Here is an 8,100-nt window from a genome sequence, read left to right on the forward strand (position 1 = left end):
AACTTCTCCTTCTCCCCCTAGCATTGTGTCCTATCTCCAGCCTCACTCCCCTCTTCTTTTTTTTTTTTTTTTTTTTTTTTTTTGTCTTTTTTGTTTTTATCGGTACCAGGGATCGAACTCACGACTGCCTGCTTGCAAGGCAGGCGCTTATGCCGCTGAGCTAAATCCCCAGCCCCCTCCCCTCTTCTTTTCCCTCCCCACATCTACCCTAGGGGTTACCATCCCCACCCCCCTTTTATTAGTTTAATTTTATGGTGCTGGGGATTGAGCCCAGGATCTTGTTTACGCTAGACCCCATTTTATTATTTTATTATTCGGTACTGAAGATTGAACTCAAGGCATTGCTCTGAACTGTACCTCCAGCCTCCCACTCCCTCCCCACCACTAGATTTTTTTGAGGCAGATTCTTGTTATATAGCTCAGACTGGCCTTGAACTGATTGTGTGCCCAGATTGGCTTCAAACTCAGCAGTCCTGCAGTCCTCCTGTGTCAGCCTCCCAACTGCTGGGCTTACAGACACGTGCTACCACTTCTGGCTCCCTTTTTTAAATTTCTAAAACAGGATCTCATGTTGCTGAGTTGCCTATGTTGGTCTTGACTATAGTCCTGCCTCAACCTCAAGTGCTGGGATTACAAGTGAGTGCCACCACACCCAGCTATTTTTGTTTTTTATTTTGAGATGGGGGTCTTGATAAATTGCCCAGACTGTCCTTGAACCTATGATCCTATTGCATCAGCTGGGATTACAGGCTTTCACCGCTGTACCTGGAGTCATCTGCTGCCCTGTCTCTTTCCTCTTCCTCAGCATCCTCACCCTACCGCCATCCCCACCATGACTGGCGTCAGCTTCTCCACCCAGCCACTTTGCCACCCCCACCTTCACCCCTGTTAGCCTCCCCTTATCCCCATCATCACCATTGCCCATGCCAGCAGCGTCACCCCATCACTCAAGTTCTGCTAAGGCCAGCCCTGGGCAGTGTGAGGGCTGTGACTGCAGCGGGTGGCAGTTTCAGTGAGGTCCTCCCAAACTGAACCCCTTTGTCCTGGGATGCTGGCAGGTGACCAGCAACATCCAGGAAGCTTGGGTGCCTCCTCTGCAGCTGAAGAAAGAGTGAGGCTGGGGGTCCTAGGGATGGGGGGGTCGGGGCTGAAGCACAGGGGAGAACAGATTGGGAACCCAGGGGAGAAGCCTAGAGACAATCTAGAGGAGGCGACAGTATGGGCAGAGAAAATGGGACTGGTGACCAGCTCTGTCCTCACCCAGCGCAGGTTTAACACCCCCAAGGGCAGCAGAATGGTGGCCAGCAGCTTGCTGGTCAGCGGCCCCAGCCCAGCCCAGGTAGAAGCTGGCGGAGAGTCAGGCAGGTCTTGGTGGAGGGCAGCTTCACTGGGTCAGATCTCTCACCCAGCCTTGACTGCCACTTTGGGAAGGGGATCTCTGCCCAAAGTCTTGCTGTCATTTCAGGAACCAGTGGTCCGCAAGGCACCTGGAGCCAAGGCCTATCCCAGGGAAGGCCTCACAGCAGCCTGGGCCTGGCGGCCACACTGAGCACCCACCTCAGAGTGGCTGGGCTCCATGGCCATGCATAATGCAGTATTTACCTGAGGGTGGGGGTGATGGCAGTGCATGGGTCCCCACCCTGCCCCCCCATCCCCCGCAGCCCCCAGACCAGAGCCAGACGTGCATTAAGGCAGGAGTGACTTATCGAGCTGTCAGGGGGAGCATTTTAAGACAGAATTATAGGGGAGAGGAAAAAGATTTTTACCAAATTAATGAAAAATCAATCTGGCCTCAAAAATCCATTAGCCTTCATAATGCACCAGTTCCAGGCTGAGCCGCACAATCCGATATCAGCTGTTAAATACCACGGTGGCTCCCCCGCCGCCCACCATTCATTACACTCGCTGTTTACTTCTGAAGAGTGACAACTGTCCCCAACATCCCACCTCAGCTGTCTAGGGCTGTCTGTCCCCTAGTCCCTCTGGGAGACCCCAGGCCTGGATCCTTTGCTGGGGAGTCAGTCAGGGCCCCCTGACATGCACCTGGTCAGGCGTGGATGGTCTGGGACACACGGTAAGGCCAGGGGGTGAGGGTGTGTAGACCTCCGTGGAGGGCAGTGTACGTGCACTGGGAGAAACGTTCCTGGTGAGACCAGTGACTGTAGGAGCCAGCCACCACCGTTCTCTGTCATAGTGGTAAAAGAGCCCAAAGTGCTCATCCTGGGTGACTAAGAGGGCCAGTAACTATTGCGCTAAGGTAACCGTTGGGAAGCAACCAGGTCAGTGGTGTAGCTGATGGTGTTAATGTGTAGACAGACAGGGAAGGGATGAGAGAGGCTGCTGGTCTCAGGTCTCGTAGCTACTGAAGGAGACGGGTGTGTGTTCATACAGGTGACCATAGGATAGCCGAGCACCCTACAAAAGTGGCCGGCTTTCTCCTTTCACTCTGTGAAAGCAAGCTGCTTGTCTGTCCCACCTTTCCACCAAGAGGAAGGCAGCTGGGACCCAGGACTCAGCTGGAGGACATCTGGCTTTGCTCTTGTATGCTGCAGCAGAAGGAAGCTAGAGGGCTGTCACTGTAGAGGACAGGGACCACGCCAGCAGGAGGGTCTGTGTAGGTCCAGCAACAGGTTAGACCAGGGGCTTCTTCCTTCCATATGTGTTTTGAGCTGCCTGCCATCCAGGCTGAAAATAAATGCTTGAGATCTGTCTGTGCCTGACATTCCACAGGCACAGGACGGGAGGGAGGGTGAGGGGATTGTTTATTAAACCCCCTCCTGGAATCCTTCCTAACACTCTCCCCCTGTCCTGACCACTGCCTCCATCCATGTCCCTATCCTGGGCCCATAAAGGAGACAGAGCCAACACCTCTTGGTCACCTTATAGTCTCCCTGGGACCTGGCCTTGGCTGGCAGCACTCCCTGGGAACCTCCTTGTGGCAGCTCATGTTGGTGCCCAGGGCCCCTTGAGGCAGTGTGTAATCAGGAGCTCCCCAAACTGGGCTGCTCCTTGGGGGGCTCCAGAGCCCCACTCTGGTCAAGGCCACATGGTGACCTCTATGTCCCTGGTTCTCCCAGACTATATTCTGCAAGAAAGTTTATACTCTCCTGTGCCCTCTTATGCCTCTCTCACTCCTCCAGGATCCTGGCCCTCTCCTGGGAGTCGGGCTTGCAGTGTAACTGCCCAAACAGGCTCAGTCCTGTTGGCTCTTGCCCCCAAAGAGTGGGTGGGCTTGTGAGGGCCAACGGGTGAGAGGTGGGGACAGATAGGAGGTCAGGCTGGGCAGTGGTGGGAAAGGCAGTGGGAGTGTAGCCAGAGGTGGATGTGGAGAAGGTGTGGAGGGGACAGATGTTGCTCTGAAACCCAGGTCCCGAGACAAGGGAACTGGGGCTAGAGATACCTGGCCTGGGACCTGTAGAAGAGGTTGCCTGAGGGGAACCCTGGCGGCTGTGGTTATGGAAGGATGACAGTGAGGCTGGGAGGAGACACTCCACAATCTTCCCTCCTGTATCAAGCTGGAGAGTTATAGCCTGGAAAGGCAGCTTTGCCCAACAGTTTAAGGGGCAGTGTGGCAGCTGGATCAAGGAGCTCCAGGGCAGGTCTCTGGCTGCCTGGTTACCCCTCACCACGCCCCACTGGAGCCAGACAGCCTCAGGAAGGTCTCGTGGATTAAATCGCAATTCATTAGTGGTGGCGGTTGACGGGAGGTTATGGGCAGCCCTGGTCCCTGTCTGCTGTCTCTCACAGCTGCCAGAGCCCACACGCAGAGCAGCTTCAGTGATTGATCTGTGGGCAATGCGAAGAGCCACCACTTAGACAGACAGGGTGCAGCTCCCACAGAGTGATCTGAGCCTGATTCTGCCCCTGAGGGCTGTCCAAGGCCAGTGGGGGTCTGAACCACAATGGCCACATTCCTTCCTTCCCAGGCCCTCTCTGCAGGTGGGACCCCACCTCACATGCCACCCCCGCTTACTGTCTCTGTCTGCATGTACCTTGGTTTTTCTCACTCTCTGATGTCCCTGACTTTGGGTCTCAGAAGAGCCTTTAGGATCTCTATTTCCATTTACTCTCTCTGGTCTTATATGGCTGGTCTCAGGGTCTCTGGAGCTGAGCACTCTACCCTCACAATCTCTACTGGGGGCATCTGTCTCCAATCCATGTCCAAAGACCAGCCAGCTATTAAGTGGGGCTGGGCTGCAGCTCCTTACAGGTGTGGAGGTCCCCCACACACTGCCCAGGAGACCAGGTGGAGCTCACCCATGGATGGCAAGTCCCTGCCCAAGCGTGGACAGCACTGAGCAGATCATGGCAGGTCTGGACTGGACATCAGGTACAGTGGACTCAGAAGCAGTGGGCACATTGACTCTGCCCACAGTCAAGGCAACATCAGAGACCCTTGGGTCCCAAGGTAGATGAGCAATGTGGGGTGAGGAGGAGACATTCCCTGTATAAGTTCATGCTCTGTGGTCACTGCTAGACAGGCCACCTCACCCACCCTCCCCCAGCCTAGCAAGGCCAGCATCTTTGTGATCAATGGCCAGGCACATCCTGAGCCTGGAGTGGATCTGCTGACCCAAGCTGGGCCTGCCCATCCTGTCCCTGCCTCATCAATAGTGGATCATCCGGAGCCATGCTGTCCTCAGCTCCCTGGGGAACCATGCCAGGGACTCCAGGGCGCCACTTTAAGAGAAGTCAGTTGTCTGACGGGCATGTCTGTCTCTTCAGGGATCCCAAGCATGTTGTGGGCTCCCCAAGTCTACCGATGAAACCCTAGAGGCCTTGCCACAATGCAAGGGTTACCCTGCTTCAGTATCTAGCCAGGGCCCCTAGAAGACTGTGGGAAGGACATCTCTGTCTGAAGAACCCAGGGACCCTTGGGGAAACCATGCTCCAAGTATCCCCAAAAAACCCAAATGGCACTGCCTGACCAGAAGACCCTTATTGAGTTCCTCAGTGTGCTCACCGTTTCTTCCCCAGACAACCCTGGCCATCAGGTCACCCTGGGATACCAAAGTGCAAAAGAAGGAACAGAGAGGAGTTTGAGTTGCCGGGCTTCAAGGCCTGACCAAATGAGACACTCTAACCCTGCTGACCCCCCAATACTGAAGTGAGGGTACACCTGTCCTGGGGGGCTCGTGGCCAGGTGATGGAGCAATGGTCAGGGCAGCTGCCCAGGCAAGGGAGGGTAGGGAAGCATCGGAGGGAACCCAAGCTGCTGGGAGGTCCTCGAGCTGCAGAGTTGGCACCCACCTCTCACCGTGGCTCTGGCCCCGACTGGCCTCATGCTGGAGGAAACAGGCTTCCAGGGGGCTGGGAAGCCACTCCTGCGCCAACCTCAAAGGCCCAGGCACAGCTCTCCTTTATTTTCTGACTCGTGTTGTAGAGCAAACTCCAACACAGATGCACCCAGAGAAAATCTAAGAACTTGGGTTCATACTGCGTATATCTCCTCTTTGGTGTTTTTTATTTTATTTTATTTTATTTATTTTTATTTTATATACCAGGAATCAAACTCAGGACTTTGAGCTTGTCAGACAGGTGTTTGTGCCACTGAGCTACATCCCTGGCCCTCTTTGTGTATTCTATATAAATGTATATAATCTATAGATTCTACAGCATCTGGTGCTTGGTGCGCAGGCATCAGGATGGGACCACCCAAAGGCAGGGGAAGGTCACAAGAAAGGGTGCTGAGGAGTGAATAGGGTTACCTGGGCTGACCGAAGAGGCTTAGAGCCATTGTGAGGGGAAGTGAGAGGAGGGAGAGGAGGTAAGGAGCTGTTCACAGGGAGCTGCTGGGAGGCTTGAGCAGGGCTGGAACTGTGAGTGGGAGAGTGCCTGGCCATTGTAGAAGAGGAGGCTGAAAGGGTAGCAGGAAGTGTCCTGGATGGAGACATATTCTTGAAGGTTTCTGGGCTGGCTTGGGCTCCTATTTTAGCACCAGAGAGCTTCAGTGGCACATCCAGGGTCACGTAGCCGACTGCGACTTAGACACTTACCACTTGGCCTATTTCAGGTTCGTTCGAGGTTTGACCAGCCCCCTCCCTGTGTCCTACCTGGGTCCCAGACATGGAGGGAAGCTGTGGGGCTGCCTCCTGCTGCTCCCTGCCCCAGTGAGTGGCTTGGTGTGGGAACTGGACATATCTGTTCTTGGAATCGGTGTTTATGAATATTCCTAAAGAGGAGAATCAATCAATTATCCCAGGACGTGGCCATTTTTCCAACTGAGAACAAGCAGTTTTATATATCTCAGAGGAGGCTTCTGGCGGATGATGGTGAGCACACTGCCCTCTCTGCCCTCTCCAGCTGGTGGCCATGTATCCCTGAGGGCAGTCTTCTCTCTGCCCCTGGCCTGGTCAGCAACTCTGCCACCCGCTCAGGGAGTCCAAGGACACAGGCTTCAGGTCAGGGAAGGGATGGGCTCCTTTAGTTCAGCCCCCGCCCTGCCGAGACCTGTCCCCCCCACCTACAACCCCCCTCCTTCCATCACTGCCTCCCCTGCAGGACGCCGGGAGAAGTGAACACCCAACACGCAACAGCAACTGCCAGTCCCCACATGGATGGACCTAGGGTTGGACCCCCACCACTTTGATGTGGAATAGTTGTATTTCTTTGGTTTTTTTTTGTCTTTTTCCTTTTTATCGGTACCGGGGATCGAACTCACGACCGCTTGCTTGCAAGGCAGGTACTTATGCCACTGAGCTAAATCCCCAGCCCTGAATAGTTGTATTTCTTAAAAAGTGTTGGGCCAGGGATTTTGCTCAGTGGTGTAAGCACCTACCTGGCAAGTGTGAGGTGGTGAGTTTCATCCTCGGTACCAAAACAAATAAACTATAGTTACTATATATAATTACTATATATATACTATATATATTACTATATATAGCATCAAAATTATATATAGTGATATATATACTATATATACTATATATAGTATATAGTATATATAGTAATTTTGATGCCATATATAGTAATATATTACTATATAGTATATAGTTATATAGTAACTATATATATAGTAATATATGGTAGTTTTGATGCCATATACATATGTTACAAATATATATATATATATATATATATATATATGGCATCAAAATTACCATTTTAGACTTGTTTTTCCTAAATGCTAGAGATTGAAGCCAGGGCCTTCACACTGAGCGGCACCATCAGTACTTTTGTCTTGTTTTGTTTTGTTTCTTGTTTTTTGAGACAGGGTCTCACTATGCAGTCTGGGTTTACCTTGAGCTTACTTTGTAGCCCAGGCTGGTCTTGAACTCCCACCAATCCTCCTGCCTCAACCTCCCAAGTACTGGTATTTCAGGCCTCCGCCACCACAAGCAAATCCTTCTTAATTCTTTTGTTGTTGTTTTCATGACAAGATTTTGGTAAGTCTCTAAATTGCTCAGATTGGATTCAAATTTAAGATCCTCCTGTCTCAGTCTCCTGAAATGCTAAGATTACAGGTGTGTGCCATTCCCCCCAACTCATTTTAGCCTCTTTCAATGCACATATCCATGGCATTCAGCACATGCCCTATTATGAGCCTTCTCTACCATCAAGCTCCAGAATTTACCACCTATCCAGGCTGAGCCTTTATGCCCACAGAGTATGAGGTCACTCTTGAACCTCTGTCCCTGGATGTGACTCCTCTTAGCCCTCGTGCCAGCAGGGCCCCACATTTACCGTTTGGTGATTTGCATCTGCAGTGTGTGCCCCACGTCACTGGCCATGGCACACATCCTGGAGGCTCAGAAGAAGGGGTGGACCAGGCAAGTCAGGAAGGGTGCACCCTGGAGTGCTGGGGGGAGCACAGGAAAGCGGGTGTGGCAGCAGCCAGGTCTGGCCTCACAGCAGATTGATGCCTCCAGGCTGCCTCAGCAGAGAGTGTTTTTAATGGTCCCTGAAGCCCTTGATCAGCCAGTGCTGAGCTCAGCACTCTGCCCCAGGCAGCCAGGGGCCCACCTGAAGCCTCATCTTCCTGGCCAGGTTTCTGGAACTATCAGAGAACTCAGGGGCCCTGTGGATCCCCAGGCTTCTGTGCTGACTCCTCTGTTCTGGATTGGAAGTGCCCTACCCTAGGGGCCCTGCTGAGGGCAGGTA

This window comes from Cavia porcellus, unplaced genomic scaffold (genome assembly GCF_034190915.1).
Source record: "Cavia porcellus strain 051 isolate PalLab524CR breed Dunkin Hartley unplaced genomic scaffold, mCavPor4.1 scaffold_19, whole genome shotgun sequence".
Classification (NCBI taxonomy): domain Eukaryota; kingdom Metazoa; phylum Chordata; class Mammalia; order Rodentia; family Caviidae; genus Cavia; species Cavia porcellus.